Below are 27,989 nucleotides of genomic sequence, written 5' to 3'. Positions count from 1 at the left end.
AAAAAAACGCAGGGCTAGGAACGTAACTCAGGTGGCAGAGTGCCTGCATATCATACACAGAGCCCCGGCTTCATCCAACACTGCATGAAATGGATGTGCTGCACATCTCTAATCCTAGCATTTGGGAGGTGCATAGTGAGTTGGAGGCCAGCCTGGAATACATGTGACTGTAACCAAATGACTTGCAGGAAAAGTGAGACAATCTGAATTAGCATGTGAGGTTTTTTTAAAATCATCGTCATCATCACCATCACCACCATCATCATCACCATCATCATCATCATCATCACCTATCTCCTATGTCTAGAAAACCCTGGTACAGAAACATTTAGTCTTTTTGAGGCTAATCTTTCCTTTCCATTTAATTGTGAAATGCTGCGTATAGGGCCATGTGTTTGAGCTGATTCTCAGCTGATGACAATGGGTTAGAAGGTATGGAGCCTTTAGGAGGTAGGAGCCTTGCTGGAGGAAGTAGGTCAGGCCTTGTGGTATTATAGCTGGCCCTACTTCCTGTCTACTCTGATTCCTGACTGAGATGGTGATGCGACCTTCCATGTCAGGCTACTGTAACCATGCCTTACCCGACATAATGCACCCAGGCTATACATGAAAACAAGTCATTCCTCTCTAAACTAACTTGTCAGATATTTGGTCATAGCCACAAAGTCCCTAATGACATTCCTTCCTCGGTAACTCTGATACCGTGAGTTTCCCGTCGTTTATTTCCTCCTTTCTACCTACAGTTCTTAAATCTTCTCCACAGTTTCTCTTTCAACCTGTAAACAAAACTCGCCAATTCATTTTGCCACGGAAATCCTCAGTTACTGTCCTCATGAACTCTTCCTTCACTGCCAAAGTCCATAAGGGACAATCATCTGCTGTGTCTTAGGGTTTCCATTGCTGTGAGGGGACACGATGACCATGACAAGTCCTATGAAGGCAAACATTTAATCGGGGCTGGCTTACAGTTCAGAGGTTCAGTCCATTATCCTGGTGAGAAGCATGGCAGTGTGCAGGGAAGCATGGTGTGGGAGAAGGAACTGAGAGCTCTACATCTTGATCCACAGGCATCAGGAGAGACTGAACCACACTAGCCTAGCTTGAGCATCTGAGACCTCAAAGCCCACCCCTGCCGTGACACTCATTCTGACAAGGCCACACCCACTCCCACAAGGCCACACCCACTCCCACAAGGCCACACCTCCTAATAGTACCACTCCCTACAGGCCAAACATTCAAACACGTGAGTCTTTGGGACCGTACCTATTCAAACTAATTGGCCAAGTTGTTCATTGTACATTTGCTCTTAGCAAACTGGACAAAAAGCCAATAAGTGATCTTATTTGTCTCGTTTCTACCAATGTATTAAAAACTGTGCTTTTAATGATCCCAAGAACCAGTATGTCCCAAATGTGTTTTTGGTTTTTTTTTTTTTTTTTCATTTCTCCCATGCCTTAACTCTCATTTCTTATTTTTGTTAAAGAGATACTCAGGTTGTCAATAGCAATGACTCATGTCTGTAACACGTTTATTCAGTCCTTCCTTTTATTCTTCTTGTATTTTATTGCTGTGGTGATGGGCTGGGGGTGGAATCCAGGGCTTTCCTAGTCCAGTGCTCAGTCAATTTCTGTTTCTGCAACATCATGAACATACCATTATAACAGTCTTTACCAGTAATAAATATGAATATACTTCCTGAGACCGTCTTCCCTATTAAATTTTTAGTCTCGGGCTGGAAAGGTGGCTCAGTGGTTAAGAGCACTGACTGCTGTTCTAGAGGTCCTGAGTTCAATTCCCAGCAACCACGTGGTGGCTCACAACCATCTGTAATGGGGTGCTCTCTTCTGAAGTGTCTGAAGACAACTACAGTGTACTGACATATAAATAAATAAGTCTTTAAAAATCTTTTTAGTCTCAAAAGCAAGCATCAAAATAACGTTCATCCTTGCAACTCTGGTGTTTATCATAATACCTTGCACAGAGACATCTATAATTTGAGTGCAAGTAGTCCAGGCTAATCCCCAAACTACTGTGAGGCAGAGAGCAGCCTGAATTCTTTGTTCCGTCTGTTCTCACTTCCCAAGAGCTGGAATTCCAGCATGTACTATTGGTCAGTGTGTAGCACCCATTTCCTAGTATAACAACATACCTGAAATTGAGTACTTTATAAAGAAAGATGTTCATTCATTGTAGTTTTGGAGCCTGAAAGCCCCAAATCGGGAAACCTATGCTTTGTTTCCAGTGGGAGGCTTCCGGTGTTGCACCATGGCAGAGTAAGGACAATGCCAACAGCTGCATGGAGGACAGAGCACGTGTGAGGCTTACCTCAATGTATAATTACCTCCTCTCTTGGGAGCTACTCAGGGTCCTGGAAAAACTACACTATTTCTTTCTAAGGACAGGGCCACTTACCTCATCAGCTTCTCGTGGGCCCTACCCCTTCAAGTACCTCTCAACATTGCCTAACTGGTTCTAAGGTCCAGCATCGGAACTCTTGGAAGCCACATTCAAATCATAACAGATGGCAATCACTGAACAACTAGAGACTTGAACTTGTCACCAAGGGCCTTGTCCACAGGGTGCCTACATCATCTGCACACCAGGGCTTGGCTTTTTGTCAGGTCAAATTGCCACATCTCAAGAGCACAATGTTCCAAGGCTAGAGTGCTAGAGACAGGCCCAAGAACGCAGCTGGAAGATCAGCTCTGCTCCCGTCCTCAGAAACTGGTAACGTAGGTTTCTGTGAGTAAGACTGCTGCTTGGCAGCCAGGCATGGCGCACACAGTGGACCTGCCACTGACAGGACAATGAGCTGTCACCTATTTCTTCATTGGTTTGTAGACTGCTTTGTAGAGAAGAAGGAAGATGCTAGTTATTCAGTATCATGGGTGGTGCTGTAATAACCAAAACTTGAAAGTACGTCTGAGTCTCAAGCACAAGCTCTTTCTACCTCATCTTTAATACACTCATGTTTCCACAGAAACAGAGTATCTTGAGCCTTGAGGGGAGCATAACCCTTTAGGACCAACATCAAATTTGCATCAAAGATGTCTTTGAGGAAATGCCTGGGAAACAGAGAGAGGCAAAGATTCTTTCTTTATAAGAGCCCTGGAGCACTCAAAAGAGTAGTGGAAGTGAGGCAAGCCAGGCAGCAGCCTAGAACGGAAGGCACACTGAGTGCGCCATGCCTGGCTATCAGAGGCCAGATTTTAAACTCCAAAGCCAGTCCCTTCTTCCTTTCCCCCACTTGCTGAGTAATCAGTAGGAAACGTCATCTATGTCTCAAGATTCCTGAATTGCAATACATGTCTTTTTTCCTCAACAAAAACTAGGATTTGTCTCTACATTTTACATCTTGTTCATTTTAAAGCCTCTCATGTATATGATCTTGTCACCATTCTGGGGAAGGGTTTTGCTCCATTTTAGTTAGGGTTTCTATTGACGTGATGAAAAAACATGACCAAAGCAAGTTGGGGAGGAAAGGGTCTTTTACACTCATGCTTAGCAGTCATGGCTGGGATGGAGAGATGGGGCTCAGTGTTTAAGAGCACTGATTTTCCGGAAAACCCTGGTTCAATTTTCAGCACCCACATGGTAGCTTACACTGTAACTCCAGTTCCAGAGCATCCAACACCCTCCTACAGCCATACATACATGCCAAACATACATGCCACAGACACAGGCAAAGCACCAGTGCAAGTAAAACTAAATTAATCAATCATAAAAAATGTAAAAAAGCAGTCATGGAAGATCTCAAGCAGGGTGGGTGCTTGCTTACTTTCTCTCTATGACTTAATCCATATGCTATCTTTTTTTTTTTTTTTTTTCGGAGCTGGGGACCGAACCCAGGGCCTTGCGCTTCCTAGGTAAGCACTCTACCACTGAGCTAAATCCCCAGCCCCTCCATATGCTATCTTATAGCACCCAAGACCACCCAGCTCAAGGGTAGCATCGCCCTCAGAGGGCTGGGCCTTCTCCCATCAATCACTAATTAAGAAAATGCACTACAGCTGGATCTTATGGAGTCATTTTCTCAATCGATGTTCCCTCCTCTTAGATGACTCTGGTTTGTGTCAAGTTGAAATAAAATTAGCCGGCACCCCCACCCCCCCAGCTCCCAGTTAATCTCTAGGAAATACCTTTACAGACTTCGGTATGTCTTAGTTGACTCCAAAGCCAATGCAACTGATACTCAAGATTAACCATCAATGGCTTCAGGATGAAATCATTGCTTATTACTTTGACAATCCTAGGTAAGTGTGCTGAGAACGTCATCCATAGGCTCAGGTACTTGAATACTGAGTCCCCAGTTGATGGCACTGTTTGGGTCTGTGTAGGAGTTGTGGCCTTGCTGGAGGGAGTGGATTACTGGACTTGTTTTGACATTTCAAGCCAACTGACATTCCCAGTTCATGTTCTCTGCTTCCTGTTTGTGGATTAAGATGTAACCTCTAGATTTCCTGCTGCAGTCCTCATGCCTGCCTGTCATGGCAAACTCCAGGACAAACCAGAACACTTCCCCACCATGATGGCCATTGACCCTTGTCCCTCTGGATGCTAACTAAACTCAAATACATGCTTTCTCTAAGTTGCTTTGTCATGGTGGGTTTTTTCCCTTCTTCTTCCTTCTTACCTCTCCCCCCCCCCCCTTCCTGTAGCCTTGGTTGTCCCAGAACTCAAAGACCCACCTACCGTGCCTCCCTGTGCCACCACTGCCCAGCAGTCATGGTGTTTTATTATGTCAGTAGGAAGGTAACTAACACAGTGATCCTTGGAGAAATCTACTTGCTCTATGTTTTATAAATTAAATGACAAAGTGTAGATAATGGCACATTTGTTTATAACATAGTTTACTGAAAAGTTTAAGCTGATTGTTGGGACTACTCAAAACAAAAGGATTCATTTCAAAATATTAGTGCTGAGAACATGGCTGGGTCACTGCCACCCTCCAACCAAAACAAAACCCCAACACACACACACAGATCTTGTCTCAATTAAACAGTTTATTCTGAAATCATATAGTGATCATGGCCTGGAAACACAGATTCAAATTGCCTCATGTCCACATTTCAACATGGTATCAGTTTATGAAGTTTTTACAGTAATAGATCAAAGGAAGCCATAAATCGAAGACTTTTTTTTAAAACCCCTCTGAGACAGGGTGTTATAGTGTGGTTCTGGCTGGCTTCTAACTCATAAAAGATCCACCTGCTTCTGCCTCCTGAATGCTGGGATTAAATCCTTGGCCCACCACGCCCAGCATTCACTTTTCCCTACTAAAGAAGTCTTAAATTGGGTATGGGAGTACATACCTTTAACCCCATCATTCAGGTGGAACAGGCAGTCAAATGTCTGAATCCAAGGCTAACCTGGGCTAGAGTGAATTCTAGAATAACCAGGCTATACCCAGAAATCCTGTCTTGAAAACCAACTCCCCTCCAAACAAAACAAAAACCCAATATTCTCAGGAGAAGCTATAAATATGTAAGAAATTTCAAGAGAAGTTAATTCTAATCATCGTGTCTCTGTTTGAGGGTTTCAAATTTTCATCACCCAGTAGCCGCTGGTGTGGCTAAGCAGTAAGGGAGCTAGCAGCGGAGTTTGAGGATTGGACAAAATTACCACTAACAGATTAGCTAAGAAAGCAGTTTATTTCTGTACAACTGCGTTTATAACCTGTGGCAGTGCGGACTTTACACTGTCCCTTATGAAAAAAACACTTTAAAAATTACATTTTTGGGGGCTGGGGATTTAGCTCAGTGGTAGAGCGCTTACCTAGGAAGCGCAAGGCCCTGGGTTTGGTCCCCAGCTCCGGAAAAAAAAAAAAAAAAAAAAAAAAAAAGAACCAAAAAAAAAAAAATTACATTTTTGGGGGGGGTGGTGGTGGACATGCACATGCTGTGGTACACATGTGGCAGTCTGAGGACAACTCACAAGAGTCAGCTCCCCTCTTGTACCATGTAGGGCATGGGGATCAAATTCAGGTCATCAGGCTTGGTGGCAAGCACCTTTACCTGCTGAACCATATCAGAATCTGCTCTTTAGCAGTTTCCTCCACGGTTAAAAACTCCCATCAAAAGAGGCAGCTCATTCAGACACAGGATGTCTATAGGGAGGTGAAATAATCCATCCATCAGGGAAGCTCAGTAATCATTAATCTCAGGAAGGAAACAACTCAAAATAGCTCCAAGAAGTCCCTGAAACCAACAAAAAGATTCACTACACTCCTCCCTCTCCATTGTGTAGATAAGCAGTAGAGACTGTTTGAAAGGCACTGTCAGACAAGCCGAGCTGCCTAGAACAGCAGTCTTAGGACTCAGCAAAATCAGTTATGAAGTAGCAATGAAAGTAAATTTATGGTTGGGAGTTCCTAAGACCATTGAGATATGTGTTTTCAGTGATCATGACCCACAGGTTGAAAACTGGTAGGCTAGAAGAGTATCAGACAAGCCATACTGCTTAGAAGAGGCAGACCTGGCAAGCTGCCTCGAAGATGCTCAGAACAATTCAACTACCTAGAAAAGAAATTCTCTGAGTTGTTGAGCTGCCAATGGGTTCAACAGTGTGACCCAGGTTCCCAGCCCTGTGAACTGTCACCCACACTGGAGTGGGATTTTGGTAATGTCATTTCTGCTCTGTAAACAATCCTAATAAAACTATTGTTCACCACCTTGGAATTTCTTGGTCTCCTTATTTGGACTATTATGTTCACCATCTATCAGCAGACATTTGTTCCCGTTTCTCCCCAGGAGAAGTCACACAACACCATCCCAGAAAGTTGTTTCTTAAAGTGGACTCTGCCTCAGGTGAAGGCACTATGGATACTATCAGAATGATACCGAAAGGCTTATAATACCAAATAAACCCACTGTTATTGCTTTCTTTAGTCATTGTGATTGTGACAAGAGGCAAATTAATGGAAATGAGGTTCATTGTGGTAACATCTTGGCAGGGAAGGCAAGGTAGTGGGAGCTACTCTTGGCTGCAGCAGGAATGGGAGGCTACTGGCTCATTTCTAAGCAGTTTAGGAAGTGGACAGGACAGGAAGCAGGCTGGGCTATAAATATTAAGGCTTGCTCCACCCCCTCAACCAGTACTTCCTCTAGGTAAGCCCTGCATTCTAAATGTTCCACAATTTCTCAAAGCAGCATACCAGCTGAGGACCAAGCGTTCACACATTTGAACTTGTTGGGTGCATTTTACATCTAAACCTCAACACTATATTACTGGGATATGGGAGTCGGTTCCCATAAATGTAAACAGTTGTACAAAAAAAAATGCAACAATTCAAGAGATGAAAATATTTAATAAAAAGACAGAATTTCTGAAGAAATGCTGAAAGGAAATAAACTTGGGATGTCAAAAAGCTCAGAAGGAAGTATTCCAGACAGCATGGGTTGGGTGGAAAAGAGAAGGTGAGGTTACAGACAAGCAGAGGAAATAAATTTAACAGCCAAGGAAAATGTTAAAGACAAAAAAACATAAAAAACAACAAAATAATTATGTAGGAAATCTGAAATATCATAAAAAGACCAATGGCTGGGCACTAGTGGTACTCACCTTTAATCCCAGTATTCCAGAGGAAAACACAGGATCTCTGAGTTTGAGCCCAGCCTGGTCTAAAGAGTGAATTCCAGGAGAGCCAGGCCTACATAGAGAAACCCTGTCTTGAAAAGAAAAAAAAAAACAAAAACAAAAAGGTCAAATCTATGAATAATAAGTATAAAAAAAGGAGGAAATGCAGGTCAAAGACCCAGAAAATATTTTCAACAAAATTACAGAAGAAATATAGGGAGTTGTTTATTAAGGTGCAAGAGGCAGACGGAATACCAGAACCAGAAATAAAACTACCCAGTCACATAATAAAAACACTTAATATACAGAGCTAGGGATATTGAAAAAGGAAACAAAACAAAACAAAAAAAAATATGAGGTCAAGTCACATATAAAGGCAGGCATACCAGATTAATGCCTGACTTTGATGGAAGCTTTGAAAGTTTCTGGTTCTACAAGCTCTCGCACCACAGATGCCAGTCAAGACTACTATATAAGTAAAACTATCAGGCATAATCAAAGGAGAAAGAAAATTTCTATGATGAAAACAGATTTAAGGAATTTATATCCATCAAGCCAGCTGTATAAAGGATACAAGTAGGAAGACTTCAGACTGAAGAGAGGATTCAACATACCCAAGGGGGCACACACAATTTCAGAAGTTAATCAACGCAAGTTTAAGAAAATACTATTGCTACAACAGAATAACAGGAATTAATAAACACTGTTAAACAAGACTTCATAGTAATGGTTTAAACTTTCTGGTAGACTGGATTAGAAACCGGAGTCCATTGTTCTGCTGCCTGTCAGAAACACGCCTCCCTATCAATAACAGATACTGCCTTAGGGTAAAAAGACAGAAAAGGCGTTCCAATCAAATGTCACCAGAAGCAAGCAGCTCTAACTATTTGTATCTGAAAAAAATTGAATACTATTTGTTCCCCTAAATTCTCTAACAAATTTTTCGAGAAAACAATTTTACATATTCTCTCTTAAATAATGCACTGTGTCTTTGTGCCAAGGAATTCACTAGATGCCAGTTCAGAATTAAGAGGCCTGTTTGGAATTCTGCTTCTAACACTTAGGTTTTTGGTAATTTGAGGCAAGTTATTCAACACAACTCATTGGGAACGACAAGGCTAATACAGTAATACCTGTTTCAATTATTATTTTGAGCACTGAGTGAGAAACTGTTAACAAGATATGCTCAGTGGGTGGCATTTAATAAACAGGGGCTGGGAGGCCGGAGAGAGAAGGCTCAGTTGAGAGCAATAGTGTGTTCTGTCAGAGGACCCAAGTTCAATTGGTATCTTCTGAAAACTTGGTCCTTCTGATTCTTTATAACTCTAGAGCAGCTTTACAAACATGATTTGAAAGGCTGGGGTGTAGCTGGGTTAACAGAGACCCAGTCTGGCATGCCCCAGGTCCTGGATTTGATCCCCTGTACCAGTTATCTGCTTGGGAAGGGAGACTAGAAGATCAGGAACTGGAGGTAATAGTTACACAGAGGCCAACCTCGGCTACGTAAGACCCTTAAAAGAGAAAAAAACCCAACCAAAGAAATTGTTTTATAAAACAAAAATTACAAGAAAATGGGAATTTAAAAAACATAGCTTTAGGGGTTGGAGATTTAGCTCAGTGGTAGAGCGCTTGCCTAGGAAGCGCAAGGCCCTGGGTTCGGTCCCCAGCTCCGGAAAAAAGAAAAGAAAAAAACAAAAACAAAAAACATAGCTTTGGATGGTCTATTTATAGATACTCATCTGTTAAATTGTCCCGTGCTTCTAAATTCTCACTCTCTCTTTCTTTCTTTCTTTTTTTTTTCCGGAGCTGGGGACTGAACCCAGGGCCTTGCGCCTAGCAAGCGCTCTTCCACTGAGCTAAATCCCCAATCCTCACACTCTTTCTTAAATGGCTTGTCTAGTGACAAAGGGTCTGAGGACTGCACTAATGAGCCAGACTTTTGGTTGCATTCTTCTAGAATAACTAAAATTAAAACTGAGTGTCATAGTCACAGGGATGGAAGGAAGCACTGCCATAGGTAGGCGTAGCACACAGCCACCTAGTGGTATCCTTCTAGCTTTAAACACTCCGAGTTCCTAGGGTCAAATTCACAGTCCTTTAGTTTAGCACATCAGACTTTCATGTCTATTCTCAAACTTTTGGGGAGGGGTGGTAGCGGGGCAGTGCTAGGCATACTCAGGGCATTGCTAAGACAGGCAGGCCCTCTACTGCTGAGCTATATATACTCAGCCATTACAACTTTTCTCTCCTTTGTGTTTTTCTCTTTCTGATACAGAGTCTATCTAGATTCACCTGCCTCTGCCTTCCAAGTGCTAGGGTTATCCAACCGAAATATTCTTTTTTTTAAAAAAAGATTTATTCATTTATTATATATAAGTACACTGTAGCTGTCTTCAGATACACCAGAAGAGGGCATCGAATCTCTTTACAGATGGTTGTGAGCCACCATGTGGTTGCTGGGAATTGAACTCAGGACCTCTGGAAGAGCAGTCAGTGCTCTTAACCGCTGAGCCATCTCTCCAGCCCCAACCGAAATATTTTTAATCTAGAAATTTACTTTTAAAACCTAGACTTTAAGGTAAAGTTAAAAAGAGCATGGCTTAGTCACCACCAAACTTTTTAATAACTGGAGCCAGGTGGACAGGTAAATCAACGTTTCAATTTTATGAATGCTTTTAAAAGAAGTATGCTTTTAAAATAATTTATATACAAGATTTCAAATACTGAGGAAAAAATAAAACTATTTTTTATATAGACCAAAGACACCAATTTTTCTCTCTTTTCTTTTTTGGCTTTTTGAGACAGGGTTTCTCTGTATAGCTTTGATTGTCCTGGACTATATAGTCCAGGCTGGCCTTGATCTAACTGCCTTCACTTCCAGAACAGCCGGATTAAAGGTGGAGCCTCCACTGCCTGGCTCATATTTATTTTTAACGAAGCCACTACAAAATTGTGAGTAGCTTATACCTTTACCCGACGGCAGTAGCCCAGGCAACCACACTCAAAGCTTAGTGAGCACTACTGATTCCTTCCCTCACTCACACTAGACGACACAGGTTCTGTCTAACAACTCTCATGGATCCATCTTTCTCCATCCCGACTGCTGTCTGTGTTACTCCACTCCTGAGGCTTTCAGTGGTGACTTCATCTTCCTGAAGCTGCAGACTCGTATTCCTTACCTCCTTCCCTTTGCTCCCCTAGATTTACTGGCCTTAAAGTTCACAAACTGCCTTCTTCCCAGTCAGGGCTTAGCTCAGACACCACCTCAGGGGAAGACTACCTGGAACCAAGTGCCAATATTTTGTCAGTTTTTTCACCTGGAGAACTGCTTCACACAGTTACCCTTTGGTTTTCTTTGTGAAATTATTATGGGACATTATCTGTCTGTTTTAAAACTCTAGTTGTTCTCCCTTCCACCAGCAATAGTAGCTGAAGCCAAGTTCTTTGCTGCTGCTTTTATCTTTGCTATCCCACACAGGGTTAGAAGGAATGGGTGCTCTAGCAAATGCTGAAGGAACACAACAGCTGATTGACAGGTTTGCAGTCCTTACATGGTCAGACAGAAGCTTCCCCTTCCCTAGCACAGTCCTCCCTTTGCTTTTTTCAGTGAACACGCTACCATCCCTCAGCTACTCTGACAGACTTGACAGTCACCTTTGACATCTCCTCCAGTAATTCTCACATTGTCAAGCACATTCTCTGAATTCCCAGCAAGGAGTTCTGATTTTCTTTTTTTTTTTTTTTGGGGGGGGTTCTTTTTTTTTGGAGCTGGGGACCGAACCCAGGGCCTTGCGATTCCTAGGTAAGCGCTCTACCACTGAGCTAAATCCCCAGCCCCGAGTTCTGATTTTCTTGAATCCTACTTGTGACTACCTCAACCTGTGTAGTCAGTTTTACAAACTACTGCTTCTCTATGCCTGGGGTGTTTTACTGAAGTTACCAGTCATAAACAGCAATCTATTGATTAAGGTGACATTTGTGGCAGTCATGCAACCTCCACAGGCACATTTTTGGGATGCCTCTCCCCAGTGCCTGTCTACTAAACCTTTGCATTATTGTTTCCTTCGACTGGAAGGCCTTCACCAACTCCTGTATTAAATCGAGTCACTTTTATGGGGCTATCTGATTCCCCTGTCAGGTAAGCGTGCGAGTGTGCGTGCGTGTGCCTGTCTGTGGCAGGGGAATCTTCCTCTGAGATGACACCATATTCAGCTTTTCTGGCATAACCCCGATGATGTATACTTGTTTAGCTGCTATAGCACAACGAAGGCAAGAATTTTGCAGCAATTAACTGAATATTCACTCAAAATATTATGGAAAGGAATAACGATTTAAAAAAATTCATAGGAGCTGGAGAGATGGCTCAGAGGTTAAGAGCACTGAATACTTTTCTGGAGGTCCTGAGTCAATTCCCAGCAACCACATGGTAGTTTACGACCATCTGTAATGAGATCTGATGCACTCTTCTAGTGTGTCTGAAGACAGCTACAGTTTACTCATAAAATAAACAAATCTTAAAGACATATTAAAAACAAAACAAATTCGTAAGAGCTGGAGGTATTGGTGCACAGCTCTAATCCCAGCACCTGGGAGGCAGAGGCAGGTGGATCTCTGTGATTTCAAGCCCAGCAGGTCTACATAGTGAATTCCAGGCCACCCAGAGCTTCATACAGTGAGACCTGTCTCAAAAACAAAACAAACAAAAAACAAACCCCAAAACCCCAATGACAAAAGCCCCTGAAATAAAATATTAAATCAAAAGAAAAAAGACGAACGATGCTCTCCCCATATTGTTTACTTTGCTATGTTTTAGTCACACTGACTACAAACTTTCACTATATAAGTAAGGCAAGTGTCTTTATCTGAGGTCAGGCACACACACACAAATCAAATCAGTAAACAACTTGGACCTCATTTAAGCCTTTCATTCCTTGGTTAAATTCTTGGTTGTGTCTCAGACATTCTCATTCCTAGATACCTGATGCCAAAAGTTCCACGGGTAGTGGAGTTCTCTGTTAAATATACCAAAGTGGAACTTTGAAAATCACATGTGAAGTAAATTTATAAGGCTTTTTCTTCACAAATCACCATCTCCCAATGAATTCTTGGTACATTAAAAATGAAATACAACACCAGGCATGGGGGTACACGCCTTTAATCCCAACAATAAAGAAGCAGAGGAAGGCAGATTCTTTTGAGTTTGAGGGCTACCCTGGTCTACAAAGCGAGTTCCGGGACAGGCAGGGCTGTTAAAAGAAAAAAAAAAAATCTTGCCTCGAAAACAAAAATCCTGACACTACAAACAGGAGAAAAGTGTCACTATTACATTAGAAAAAAAAAAAAACCAAAACCGCAGAAACATCCTCGTCACACAGGACCAGTTAACACCAGATGCAAGAGGACACATCCTTTGTTCCTGCACTGGCCCCACAAACCAGCGATTCCGGGTACCTTCTAAGACCACGGTAAGCTAACTCTTAGGTTCCTGGCTGCCCTTCCGCCTGCCGAGAATCTCTTAGAATACCCCGCAGTCAAGTCCAAGCGTCCCGAAGTGCCTGCGCTTTACGTATCACGCCGGGGAGAACTTAGCACACGCACCCCAACTCCCACACATCCCGCCCCACGACGCGGCGCGAATACCCGGCCGCGCACATGGCCACCGCAGCGCTCACCCCGCTGCCGCGCAGGCGCCGGGCGAGCCGGGACTCGCGGTCACCCAGTGGATCATTCCGCCGCAGCCTTTGTGTGGCGGAACGCTAGAAATGGCTTATTTCCTTTCTCTCTGTTTAAAGTCAAAACCAGACCCTTTCGTCCCTCTTTCCCGCCGGAACAGGGCTCGGGGAGGGCGGCGGCAGGCTTGCTCCTGGGCCAGTGGGGCGGAAACCGGCGCGGTTGGCGAGGCCGCCGCAGGCATGCTGGGAGCTCGCCCGCCGTGTCCCTCCGCGCCGACGGGGACTTTTCGGTGGGGATTTTGGGCGCCGACCAGACGCGGCATTTTCGGAAAATAGCGCCCTGTGCAGCGAAGCGCTCTGTGTGTGGCGGGGCCGCGTCAGCCCTGCCGGCTCCGAGGCGCCGCGGTCCCCGCACCTCCTCCCGCTGCTCCCCCGCCGCCGCTCCCGAAGCTTTTCCAGGTCAGTGCGGGTCTGTGTAGGGCCCTGTTACCACCGGATGTGGAAGTTGATCTCTTCGCTGGTAAAAAATAATTCCACTTCCCCCGGAACCCAGATCATCCCCGCGATTTCCTGTTTATTGCATTAAGGCGCCGGGTTTCCGGGGCTCCTGGCCCCGCTTGTTTGGCGGGGGTCGGCGGGGTCGGCCTGGGTGTCCGCGCCGCCGCCGCCGCGCTTTGTCCGCCCGGCGCTTGGCTTCTGGGAGGGGCGGCAGACATGGTGGCGGCCGCCGCCCCCTCCTCGGCCAGGCGCCGCGGCCTCCTGCGGGCCCCACGGGCCCGGGTTTCCGTGGGGTCGCCATGGCCGTGGGGGTACGGGCCGGTGGGGCGAGCGGCCGGACAGGCGTCGCGGCCCCCGCCCGCTCCTTTGTCTTGGCGGCCTGAAGGCCCGGCCGGGCCCGGCCGACGACAAGAGGGAGGGAAGGCCGGGTTGCGCCTCCCCGCTGGAGCCCAAGGACCGGGGGCGCTCGGGTTTCGGCGATAACAGCCGGGCCCGGGCAGGGTAGACCGGACACTCTCGAAGGGAGAGAGCCTGCCATTCTCAGTAGCCGAGATTTGCCCCGGAGACTTCGCCGCCGGAACCCACGCGAGCGCGGGTGCAGAAAAGAAGCCGCGAGTTTCGTCGGTCATGTCTTGCCAGGGCACAGATCGGTGTTGTGTGTGCTGTTGTGAACGTCTCCCACGGTGTTGAAGCCGCGTGCCTAGCTTGAAGTGTGCATCTCCAAAATGAAAGCGAAGTTAAGCGGGCCTACTTGTTGTGTTTTTCCCTTGGAACTCTTGCTTTAAGCCCATTTCCACTGTGTCTAATAGACATTTGTTTAAAGCAGGGAGCGAGACCCATAGTACTTCCGAATGGGAGCTTCATAACGTGGAAATAATTTTAAAGAGTTCTTTCTCCAGACACTGGTTTTCTGTCTATTCAGGCAAGTTACTTTCAGAAGTGTAATTTTTACCGGGGGGGGTGGGGGTGGGGAAGAGAACGTTGGTGTGCTTTTTCTTGTGAAGTATTTGCCTTCCCAGAATTGAAAACGCACCGAATTTGGTATGCAGAAGATAGTTTATGTCGCAGAGATTCACCCGGATTAATTTAAATTTAACTGATAGATTTTGACTCCTAGGCCTTCAGACTCGGACTCTAAGTTTTAAGGAAACTGATGGCTCTTATTCCTTTATTCATTTTTCTTATTTTGTGAAAAATCAAGTTATTTTATGTGTTAACTCATGACTTAGGCAAGAGTCACACTGTCTTACACTTTTGCAAATCTTTTTAATGCCTAGTTGAACAGAAAACAGATTGAATCTCTTTTTGCAGGCAGTCTTGTGATAATTTACACATAACCAGTGGAAAACGAAGTATATCATGCTTTTTTTTTTATTTAAATGACATCCCATCCTTGTGTTCAGCATGTTAAATACAATCAGGATATTGTGCAAGACAAACTTAAAAGAGTGTATTTTGAGGGAGAAGGCTCTAACTTTCTAAAAGATGGGCATTTAGATGTCTAAGCCTTACAAAGATTTAATGTACCTCGAGTCTTGAAATCTGGAAATAGTTCAAGTGACAAGATACTTTAAGTTCCAGTCCTTATGCTTAATGATGTGCGCATATAACAAGCTTGTAAAGACCTGCGTGGTGTTAGCTTTTTTCAAGAGGACACATGCACCTTAGGTAGGAGCTTCAGACTTCCGTGGAAAGTGAGATGTTTGCCGAAACAAAATGCATATATAATTTGCATGTGTAAGCCTTAGCCTCTTCCCTGACTCTGGCCTTCTTGGATGTGGGTGATTAATCTGTAATATTTCAAGATGAGTTGATGAGTTTGTGGTTAATGGCTTTGGAAGGAAGCTGAGTTTTCAGTGGTGGTTTTTGTGTGACCCCAGTCTGATCTGTCAGTCGGCCTTTCTGCTGTTCCATCAACAGGAAGCATCTGGCCATTCTTCATGTAGTTGTCAGAACGTGAGTGCCAGGTGCATTTTTAATGTTTGCTGCTATTCATGTAAAAATTGGATCTTAATTTTAACTTGATTTTTTTTTTTTAATCCTACCCCCACTCCTGGCATTTAAAAAACCTGTAGTATCTCTTTAAGTGTAGGTAAGGCAAACATTACAAAGTCAAAATTTGTCGCATGAAATTTTAAGTCAGAGATTCAAGTTTTGAGTGAGCAAGTTTCTGGCAAGTTGTCTTGTCGTTAAGTGCACTGATGGGGTCCAGTCCTTACCTCACTGGAGATATTAGAGACTCATGCCAAGTCAGGTTCTTGGACATCTAGGAACTTGTTTATAGATTGACAAATATGAGAATTTGACATCTGTATATATGTCATGTAGTGTACAAATTACGGTTGTTACTATTTGTCTCCTAAACTTCTTATGTGTTGGGAACCATTCACTCCCTTTGCTCTAGTTTATAAATACATAATTGCAAACTTAATGTGAGTAGGGAAAGCTTTCCAGGGACCCCATGGCTTTTCAACTAAACATTACATTTCTGTAGCATTAGTATCTCAACTTTGGGTCAGTAATTAGCCTTTTCTTATCTGAGGATGACTGTTCCTTTGTCCCTGTAAAAGATAAATCCAGTGCCAGAAGAAGTTAGAAGTAGGGCCTGTTTCTCAGCACTGTGGTGTTGTCCACAAAGGTTAGTGCATCTTTATTTGGACTGCAGATGCTATGACATCGCAGTAGGGTTTTAGGCAGAAAGGGATTTCTCCTCCAAAGATAAGTCTGGATTTATCTCGATGGACTAAAAAGGCAAAGGATGCCAGTTGGAACTTTTTGGTCACAGGACACTCCTACGTACTGTAGTTGTCTCATTTGTAAGTAGGGATCATTCTAGAATCGTGGTGGGGACAATTAAATAAGTTCTTACATATAAAGTGGTTACAATGATGCCTTAGAGTAGCACTTCTCAACCATCCTAATGCTGCCACTTTTATTTTTTTTTTTTTTTCTTTTTTTTGGAGCTGGGGACTGAACCCAGGGCCTTGCGCTTGCTAGGCAAGTGCTCTACCGCTGAGCTAAATCCCCAACCCCTTTTTTTTTTCTTTATATGCTGCCACTTTTTAATACAGTTCTTATGTTGTGGTGACCCCCTAACCATAAATTATTTCATTGCTACTTTGTAACTGTAAGTACATGAATTGTAATGTAAATATCTGTTTCCAGTAGTCTTGGGTAACCCCTGTGAAAGCATTGTTTAATACACCACACCCCTACAACTACCCCCAAGGGATCACAACCTATAGGTTGAGAACTACTGCTTTAAATAATTGATAGATTTGTTGTTGTTGATTTTGTTTCTGTATAGCTCCAGTTTTCTCCATATTCATCGTGTAGTCAGGCTGATCTTAAACTTGGAGTAATTATTCCCTTGCTTCAGCTTAACAGGCTGGGCTTACAGTCATGAGCCACCATGCCCAACCTAGTACATAGTTGTTATGGGGTCTCAGCCCCACTATCCAGACCCTTGTAATCAATAATCTTGGATGGAATGTGTGTACATACGCATTTATATACACACATATGCAAATTAATGTTATGTAACCTTTGGAAGGAGTTCAATGCAGTGTCCTCTTTCAAACATATCTTAGCTGGAAATTATTCAAGTTTTTAGGCTAAGTGGGATATACTAAATGGCCTGCTTTTGGTTCTGGTAAGGTTTTTGTATTTTTATTTATTGTGCATGAGTGCAAGAGGGCCATGGCACACTTTAACTAGAGGTTAAAGGACATTTTGAGAGCTGGTTCTTTCTTCACTATGTGGGGCCTAGGATCAGTCAGGACAGGACAGGCTTGGTTGCAAAGATCTTTGTCCTGGGGCTGGAGAGACGCCTGCTTGAGAGCACTCGCTGCTGGCTCCAGAGCATTCTAGTTCAGTTGTTAGCCCCTTGTCAGACAGCGTATGACTGCTTGTAATTTCAGTTCTGGGGTATGTGACCCCACTCCACTCCACTCCTGCACATTTGTGGCATCCCGTTCTTGTGCATCACACACATGAAAATACCCCTTTCCTCCTGAGCCAACTCACCAGCCACTGTGAATCTATTTTTTAAATTATGCTAAGTCCACTGATACTGTAATTATACAATGTGGTGCCTTTTTCTAGAAGAATTTTGAGTGTCTATTATTAGGTGTTTCAGTCTCATTACACTGGAGAGGTAGGCTACTACTTACTAATCATGTAATATACTATAGCAGTGATTCTTTAAAAGAAGTGAGTGGTGTGTTACCATAGTGAGGGGTACACCTCTTTCTAACATAGCCCCCTCCTATTTGGTAGATGGAGAGAAGTGATTAAGACCATAAAATTACAATATTGAACACTAGACTGAAGTTATTTTCTTTTATAATGAAAACTATTTGCTGGGTGTGGTGGTACATGTTCTATTCCCAACACTGGGGAGCCGAGATCTCAAGTTCAAGGCCAGCCTGATCTACAGAACAAGTTCCTGGAGAGCCAGGGTTACACAAAGAAACCTTGTCTTACCTTCCAGATAAAAACCCCAAGAAACAAGAAATAAAAGTATTGGATGTGTAGTTTCTTAAATGCTGTTATCTCCTTTGTGTCTGTGTCACTTATATCCAAGCATTTGGTGTATAAAGCTCACAGTGATAAAAAAAGTTTACCTTTGTATTCAAAATGGCTTATGCAAAGTCTTTGACTTTTACCCATATGGCTGATTGGTTAATCCTTTTCATTTGTAGGGCCTCCCACCCCCAATCTTTCTCTTAATACTGTGATCTGAATATGTCCTCCTGAAATTCATGTTGACCTCTAAATCTTCAAGATGAGTGTTTTGGGTAGATGATAAATGCGAAGTTTTTTTTTTTTTCCCCCTTTGGAGACAAGTTTCTCCGGGTAGCCCTGTTCCCTGTGTAACCCTTGTTGTGTCCTGGAACTTGCTCTGAAGACCAGCTGACCTAGAACTCCCAGAGATCCACCTGCTTCTGCCTCCAGAATGCTGGGAATAAAGGTATATGCTACCAACTGGGCAAATATAAAGCTCTTTTGTATGACATTAGTGCCCTTAAAAAGAGACTGCAGACAACTAGTTTCCCCCTTCTATGTGAAGGCACAGCAAAAAGAATGCTATCTGTTCATACCACCATGATCTGAGACTTTGTTCTCTAGAACTATGAGAGAGATATTCCTCATGTCTATAAGGCAGTCATTTGTGAGCATTTTGTTTTTGGCTCAGACTGAAGACAGTTTTGTCGGGTGCATTTTGACATTAGTCCTGTTCGTATTTCTGTGTTCCCTTTATCAGAACTTCCATCACTTATTTCTTCAGCATTGCCTCACAAGTCAGCATATGGTTAGGATTTCTTGACCTCTTTAAACTGATGGTGAACAATTTCAAGTAGTCCCATGCTACTTGGGAATACATTTGTATCATGTTTTTTCCCTGATTTCTTCTGTTCCTCTTTAACTCAGTTGATTCTGATGACTTCTATTTACTGGAAAAATACTGTCACAGTGCATGTCAGCTCTGCCACTTTGTGGACTAAATGAAAGAGGTGTCTTGTATTTTCAGGAATCTGGCTGCTACATAAAACCTTTTTTTCTCTCTCATTACTTCATTGTCTGTAAAAGTTTATTCCCCTTGCTTTCAGATGTACAGACATAAAATGGGAGAAGAAAATAAACTCGAGTCTCCTAGTTATGTGTCTCATTCCTATTATTTCATTATTGTTAAGAGCCCAGCTGGTTGGGGATTTAGCTCAGAGGTAGAGCGCTTGCCTAGGGAGCGCAAGGCCCTGGGTTCGGTCCCCAGCTCCGGGAAAAAAAAAAAAAAAAAAAAAAGAGCCCAGCTACAGTTTTTGTTCCAGGTTCGTCTGCTTAAGAGGACTTTTTTGTCAGTAATGACTGTCTTTATCTTAATTATAGGGAGCCAGTGTGGATATTTGCTTGATTTTCTTTAGGAAATCTTTAGATTTATATGTATGTGTGCTTTGCCTACATGTATGTATGTGCATTGTGTGTGTGCCTGGTTTCTGCAGAGATCAGAAGAGGGCATTAGATGCCCTGGAATTGGGCTGTGTACCATCATGAGGGTGCTGGGAATCAAATTCCTGTCCTCTACAAGAACAAGTGCTTTTGACTACTGAGCCATACTGCAGCCCCTGTTGCTTGATTTCAAAAAGGTGCTTACATTTATTTCTCTTTATTTAATATTAATATTCTACTCTTTACCCCTTTTCATTATTGTCCTTTTGTGTGTGTGATACTGTTACCAGTATCATCATTTTTTTTTTCTTTTTTTCAGAGCTGGGGACCGAACCCAGGGCCTTGCGCTTGCTAGGCAAGCGCTCTACCACTGAGCTAAATCCCCAACCCCAGTATCATCATTCTTGCCAATAAGGTAGAGCATCTGCACAAACAAACCCCCATCCCCAGTCCCACCCCCCCGCTTTTTTCCCCAGAAACTTGGGACTGCTAAGGTCTGAGAGTGTGAAGGCTCAGGGTTTAGTAGAAGCTAAGGGATTTCCATTTCCATCACCTTTAGCTATATTATTTCCTGGCTTCTTATAAGTTTGTAGTTTTTCTCCACCTTGGATCTTGAAGTTGTCTATGATACATGCTTTCTACCAATCAGGTTTTTTTTTTTTTTTTTTTTTTTTTTTTTTTTGAGATTCTCCTTGAGTTCATCCTGCATGTGGCTGCCAGAATAATTTCCCACAACTTCCCAGTCCGTGCTCCTGAAAGCTCCTGAGAGTTTGGCTTTGGCCTGTGTACTCCACTACACCGTTAACCTTTATACTCACCACTGTGCCAAGCAACATGGACTGAGCCTGTGCCCAATAAATGTTTGAATAGTCAACACTTTGAATAACCCCAGTAGTCTGCAGGGTAAAGTCTACTTTCTGATACTCACACTTTTCATATTACATTTGCGGCTTTGACCTCACTCCTTACTCCGAGGCATCATGGCTTCTTACTCAGAAGCTCTTAGCCATGTTGATCTCTGTTCAGATCTCATGGTAATAAGTAAAATAAACCAGTGAGGCGGTGTTGGTGCACTCCTTTAATCCCAGCATTGGAGGGTAAGGAGGGGTGGTGCAGAGGCAGGTGGATCTTGAGTTGGAGCAAGTTCCAGGACAGCCAGGGCCACATAGAAGCCCTGTTTTAAAAAAAAGCAAAACTAAGACCAAGTCCTTGTTGTGGGAGCTGTCATTTGAATGGAGGGTGTAGTAAGCAGTTTCTGGTGTTGGGTATGAACAGAAATGAAAGGAACAGAGCTAGGTAAGGGAAGGAGTGCTGTGATGTGGCTTTCACTTGAGTGGTTAGAGAAACTTGGTACCTGGGTGCCAGAGTGAGAGACTATTCTGGATTGAAGAAACTCCACCCTAAGTGGGTTGGGTAGGGTGTGCCTACTTGGTGTTAGAAAACTATATTCAAGCTGTTAAAAACTCTGCTAGGCCTCACATACCAAAGGAGAGGTACTATTGAGCTACCGTTTCAGTCCCTAATACTCTATAGTAGCCCACAGTGGGAAATATGGTGGTTATTTGTACTCATTACTGTGGTTTTGTGCATATGTGTATGTGTAACTATGTTCTATGCCCAGATTTTTAAAAGTACTGGCTCTAACTCACTAGAATGTGTCATGGTTCATGAGAAATTGAAATCTGATATGTATCTACTTGTCTTTCTGTTGCTGTGAAGAAATTCCACGACTAGCAACTCTTATAAAGGAGAATATTTAATTGGGGGCTGGCTTACTGAGATTTTAGTTCATTATGATGATGACGGTGGACATGGTGCTGGAGCAGGAGCTGAGAGTTCTACATCTGGATCAGCAGGCAGCAGGAAGAAGAGTGTGAGCTACTGGGCCTGGCTTGAGCTGGAACCTCCAAACCCTCCCTCAGTGACACTTCTCCAGCAAGGCCACATGTCCTAATCCTTTTAAATACTTCTTCTTATGAGCCTATGGGGTCCACTTTTATTCAGACTACCACACTATTAAATAAAGTTTATTTTTAAAGTCTGAACTATACACTGAGTTTTTGTTATAATCCATACATTCCTTCCTTCCACCCCTCCCTCTTTCCTTTCTTTCCCCATTTTGACCGTAGTGCAGAGCAGATCCCTTCTTACCAGTGCTAATCTTAACAGTAGTAGCCTTTCTTCTAGCACATGCCTTGACTGTATAGCATTAAACTTCTCAATGGTCCTTTTCTTTCCAAACCATAATTCTGCCCACATGTTCTTTTTCATTGTAAATCTGTATAGCTTGTCAATAACCATGACATAGACTCAACACTGAAGTCTTGGTGTTTGGTCTGCCCAAGAAAGTATTTCATTACTTTTTCATTAGCTCCAGGCAAGTTGTTTTGCTGAAATTATTTTTGCCTCTAACACAGTTGTTAGTCTTGTCCCCTCTGAGACCTGTTGAACTGGGCCAACACAGACTGCACTTCCTTCACAACTACTATCTTCCAGGTTTTTCTGAGAGTGGCTCTTTAAACTTTTGATTACAGCATTTAGCTGCTTTTCTAGTCCAAAGTTCCAAAGCCTTCCACATTCCTCAAAAAATTAAAGAGTGTGTGTGTAAATAAAGAACAAACATGGGTTCTTCACAGCCCCAGTCCAGTCTTGGTGCCAACTTTTATGTTAATGACTTGTATGTGGCTGTGAGAAAACATCATGGCCACGGCTTATTACATGATCTTTCTTGAATATTTGAATGGTGATCCTTCTAGTATCTTCAAACTAATCTCAATCCAGTCTTTTCCTCTCTCCCTTTCCTGCCTCCCCTCTCATGTTCCAGCACACCTCATTTGTCTGTCTCTCACATCTACTGTCAGGATCATAATTCATCACATCTCACTCCCTCCTGCTTCCTTTGTATTGGGCTCTGCTGGGTAATCCATATCTATATTCTTTTTCTAGTGTAAGTCAACACTCAGAGATTATGGGTGTAGACTATTGGGGACTATTGCTCAGCCTACATTTTGTGATTTATGCTTATATACAGTGTGACTGAAAAACTTACTATTTTTGCTTTTCTCTGAGAAATTAAGCCCCCTTTTAATATTTTACTTAGCTGCCTCATATCTATCGTCATGTGCCCCATACTCTACATTAAAAATTGCAGTTCCTTTGCAGAAGGCTTGTGTTGGAGGCTGCCTTCCTGCAACCTCTGCCCTAATGCTCCAGTCGGATTTGCCTTCCATGGTTGGCACAGCTGTTGCCTTGAGGCCATCAATTTTCTGAATTCCTTTCCATTGCATTTATTTTGGGTCCTTATTTTCCAGGCTATCCATTCTCTCCCTTTACTCTGCTTTGGTTAGAACGGATATTCCAGTGATTTTTAGAACTCTTTTCTTTTTTTCCCCCGGAGCTGGGGACCGAACCCAGGGCCTTGCGCTTGCTAGGCAAGTGCTCTACCACTGAGCTAAATCCCCAACCCCTATTCCAGTGATTTTTTATAACCAAAGGAAATCATTAGCTTTTGGTTTTAAAATTTTTGAGACAAAGTTTTGCTGTATAGTCTTGAATGACTTGAAGTTCACTATGTAACCCAAACAAGCTTTGAACTCCTGGTCATTTTTTCCCTGCCTCAGCTCTCTACTGTGTCTACTTCAAAATGGCTAACAGGAAAGAGAGATTGGGTGGGGGAGCAGGGATAGAGGGGGGAGAGAAAATACAAGGGGAGAGAGAGGGTGTGAGAGAGAGAGAGGGAGAGGGAGATTTTGATTGGATGTGTGTGTGTGTGCGTGCGAGCGAGAATGCTAGGGGGGGTGGAGGATTGAATGCAGGGCCTTCATCCCGGATTTGCATCTCTAGCATTTATTTTGTTTTTAAGATAAATGTGGGTTGGATAATTAAATGGTAGCACATTTAGCTAGCATTCAGGAGCCTGAGGTAAGAGGGTACTGAGTATGAGGCCAGCCTTGGCTACATAGAAGGCCTTTTCAGAAAAGGGGGTATGGTGATCATTTTTCCCTTCTAAAGAATTAGACAGGGAGCAGAGACCACAAGCAGATCTTCAGATGACATACTGCCTTTAATTTCAGAAGCTTCTCTGTGTTCTCTTAAAGTAGAAGACAAAGTCAAGGATATGGAAGTTCATTTGAAAACGGGTGTTCTTAATAAATCCTTTTATCCTTCCTCTCTTTGTATGTTGGGGACAGCAGTGAGAGGTGACAAGATTCTGAGGACTGTATTAGTGAAATTCCTTTCTGTTTTGTTTTATGTGTAAGAGTATTTGCCTGCACGTGTGCGTGTGTGTGCACCAAGTGTGTGCAGTGCCCATGGAGCCCAGAGGAAGAAGGTACTAGGTCCCCTGGAGCTGTAATTACAGGTAGTTGTGAGCTCCCATGCAGGTACTGAACACAGCAACGCGTGCTCTTAACTCTTGAGCCAGGTCTTCAGCCGCTGAGGTTGTCTCATGAGAATGTTGACAGTTAAACACTGATTGCCAAGAGTATTTCATTCATACAGCTATATACATGTTAATATTTTACATCTTTTCACTATTTAAAACAAATGCTTTCATCATTTAACATATATTGAAGTTTTTAAGCTTACCTGTAACCTAGTTTTAATGTAAAGATTTTTTTTTTTAAGATTTATTTATTTATTGTATATAAGTACACTGTAGCTGTCTTCAGACACACCAGAAGAGGGCATCCGATCTCTTTACAGATGGTTGTGAGCCACCATGTGGTTGCTGGGATTTGAACTCAGGACCTCTGGAAGAGCAGTCGGGGCTCTTAACCACTGAGCCATCTCTCCAGCCCAGTAAAGATTTTTTTTAAAAAAGATTTTATTTTATGCATATGAGTACACTGTCGCTGTCTTCAGACACACCAGAAGAGGGCATCGGATCCCATTTCAGATGGATGTGAGCCACCATGTGGTTGCTGGGGATTGAACCCAGGACCTCTGGAAGAGCAGTCAGTGCTCCTAACCCTGAGCCGTGGAAGTGTTTTTTTGTTTTTTGGTTTTTTTTTTCCTCCCCAACCCCGGAAGTGTTTTTAATTGCATGAGTAATATGTGTTCCTTGCACAAAACTTACATAATAATGGGGCATTTTTTATTTTTAATTATCATGCTTTATTGTTTTGAGTTTTTTTTCTGTGCATTTTTTTTACATAGTTCAGTTTATGTTGTATATACAATTTGGGGTCTTGATTCTTGACACATTACATGCTATTGTAAATGTTTTTAAGTAAAAGTATTAAAGATGCCATTAAAGCATGTATGCTTGTGTAAGCTGCTCTTGTAACCACTAGATGGCACTCAGCACCTATAATTCTTGTGAGCTGAAGTAGCTCTTGAGAAATTTAAGTTTCTAGAAGGATCTTATGTTTTAATTTAAGTAAAGCAATGGTTTATATTAGACTGTGATAAGCATTTCATAAATAGTAAATAAATTCAAGGTGGAACCTATCGCAGTGGATATTTTTGTATCTTGAGGAGAAAGGAGTATTAAACTAAGTGGTGTGACACGTCACTTGCAGTAGATTCTGGGTATATTGGCCGCCAGTAAAATTTACTTATTTTCTTCTATTGGAGAAAATCAAATGATGAGCTATATATTTTAATTGCTAACCCTTATTTTTTAATACTAATTTTTCCTGAGGCTTTAACATGTAGTAAACAGTCTGAATGAACTGAAGACTTGACCCATTAGGTATGTGTGTATATGGCACATACATGGGTTCACATACATGTGTGCATATGAAATGAAATGTCTTTAGTTGCTCGCCATTTTATTTATTGGAGGCATGGTCTCTCATTGAACTCAGAGCACTATGAATTTGGCTAGCCTTGTCTCCATCTTCTAGGTGCTAGGCTATCCCAACCATCTGGTGTTCTGTGGGTTCTGGGAATCTGAACTGTGGTCCTTACGTTTCACAGCAGCCCCATTACCTGCTGAACCAGCCCCCAGCCTCCTGGTCATTTTCATTGTCTGGATGCAACTAAATTTGTCCCAGTCAGAATTACTTCATTGTGTTTTCAGGTGAGCATAGAAAAAATGTTTGTTACATTTTGGTATTTTTCATTATTTAAAGCTTTTTTTTATTTTTATCTGGACAAGAAAATGAGAGCATCTTTGATTTTGATGTTGAGCTTATGTATTTTCTTCCTGTTAGATCCATTGCTATCTTTAAAAGTGTTTAATTCCTTTTCTTAAGTTGAAATGAAAATCACAGTTTTGGTGCTGGAGAGATGGTTTGGTGGTTAAGAGTATGTACCGTTCCAGTGCAGGACCCAGAACGTGTGACAGTTCCTTGCCAGTTGCTCTTGTCCCCAGTGTGAGACTTCTAGTATTTCTGACAGGACCATTATTACATGCTAGAGCCTTCCCCACCTTTTAATCTTTCCAATATTTCCCTGTGTAAACAAAGGGCATCTGGGGACAATATTGATACTTTTGAGACCCACTGATTTCTTAGTCTAGTGACATTAATCTGTTACATTGTTTATGGTTTAAAAAGTCAACAGTAGCTTCAGTGCCAGGGCCTTAAAACGGTAGGTTTTGAATACCTGAAGCATGGGGTTATGGGGGAGAATTTACTCACATGTTCCATAAAACTCCTCCTGTTTAGTAAGGCAGGCATGTGAGACCTCTTCAGTGTGCGTTCACTTACTTGACAGCTCCACAGTGTAATCTGGTCCCTAAAAATTACAGAAAAAAATTACTATAAAATGGGGAACTTCCCTATAACCTTACTATTAGATCACTTGTTAATAGTTAAGTACTATATATAACATATATATACATATAATTTTAGTACTATATATACACACATATACACTTAGTAATATATAATAAAAATATTAACAAATGGTTCAATAGTACAATAGAAATATATCTCAAGGCAGGCTGTATAGCCCAGGCTGGTCTTAAACTTAGGATACTTTTATCTACTTCAGCCTCAAAGTCTCTGAGATTACATCTGTGTGTCAGCCTATCCGATTATATTTTGTTCTTTGATGTTCAAACTATGCCTATTGGCTAAGCATCACATAAATTTTGTTATATAGCATAAGACTAATTAAATGGTTGCCTCCAGTAGTATTAGGTTCTCTAATTGAACTACTTTTCTTTCTTTAGATTATTCTCATTATAACTTACCTATCTTTCCCCCTTTGAGTAGGTTAATAGAAGGGTAATAATTTAATTAATGGATTTTTTTTACATTCTTAGAACTTTTAATAAGTTTGCTAAATTAAGTTAACACTGGTTAACTTTTACCATTGTTGGCATACATAATAGAGCAGTGTATAAAAGTGTGAGTTTCAATCACCCTCCAATACAGTAGAAATTACTTTAAAATCATTTGACATCTGCTGGTGATAGTCAGCTGTTCTTTCATTTTGAAGACTACATGGTCACCATGTTCTTTTACCACTACTATAGATTCTTGTTTATGTTTTCTCCCCATATTTATTTTGAGTTAGACCTCTTTCTTTTAATCAGTAGCTAAAATAGAAGGTATCTGTTGTATAGTGTGGGTAGTAATTGTCTATAACTAGAGATTTATTATATTCTAATACAGGTCATTTATAAATGAAATTTATCTTATTAAAATGCTTTTCTGCCTCTGTATAATTTGCAACACTAATCTGAAGTGGAATATGTGTAGGAGTCTGTGAAGAGGGCAGATTTCAGATATGCTAAATGCTTTACAAGTCACTTTCAACAACGTGTACCTGTGCATAGAAGATAGCACGACATCAAAGAAAATGGGGTAGAGAGTCAAGAAATCAGGACTTGAAGCTGAGTCCCTGATAATTTTGTATTTAGCCAAGGGCCTACTGTCCAGAATGTACATGAATCAAAATGGAAAAAGAGACTAATTTCAGAAGGAGAAAACCTAGTCTGGCGCTCTGTAATGGCTCTCCAGATTCTGTCTGGCACTGTACATGCCAAATGGGTTTGCCTGGCTAAAACACTGCAAGATGCTTGCTTTGTATACAGCGGTTACAGGTTCTTACCTAAGGGTGTCTTACTTTGGAGACACGTAAGTGACGTCTGGCTCGCCTACTCTACAGACACAAGTTCAGGAACGGGGATTTTGCTCTGCTTTTAGGAGAGGGGTCAGCTTTTCTTCTACAGATTATGTAGTCTTTAATCGAAAATGACTGTTTAAGGTTCTTTTGCCTTTTGGTGTGATGGTTACTGATAAGGCCTTGCATCATCTCTAGGAAAGACATTTATCAGAGGTCAGAAGTTTAGTGTTTGCAGAGATTAAAGACCTTGAGTTACACAGGAAATGGGAGAGAGGG

General features: G+C 42.3%; 1 protein-coding gene across 19 annotated transcripts in view; it reads left to right on the top strand.

Moving 5' to 3' along the window:
* Positions 1–12,446: 12,446 nt before the first annotated feature.
* Gabpb1 (GA binding protein transcription factor subunit beta 1) overlaps positions 12,447–27,989 on the top strand; it is a 44,922-nt gene continuing 29,379 nt past the window's right edge. For 6 of the 19 annotated variants that reach the window (XM_087653882.1, XM_087653881.1, XM_087653872.1 and 3 more), the window contains exon 1: positions 13,560–13,706. The gene's annotated coding sequence lies outside the window, so the exon portion shown is untranslated. 19 annotated transcript variants of the gene reach the window in all.

Source organism: Rattus norvegicus, chromosome 3 (genome assembly GCF_021556685.1).
Source record: "Rattus norvegicus strain SHRSP/BbbUtx chromosome 3, alternate assembly SHRSP_T2T, whole genome shotgun sequence".
Classification (NCBI taxonomy): domain Eukaryota; kingdom Metazoa; phylum Chordata; class Mammalia; order Rodentia; family Muridae; genus Rattus; species Rattus norvegicus.
Note: the sequence above shows the minus strand (reverse complement) of the source record. Positions and strands in the feature narration are given on the sequence as shown.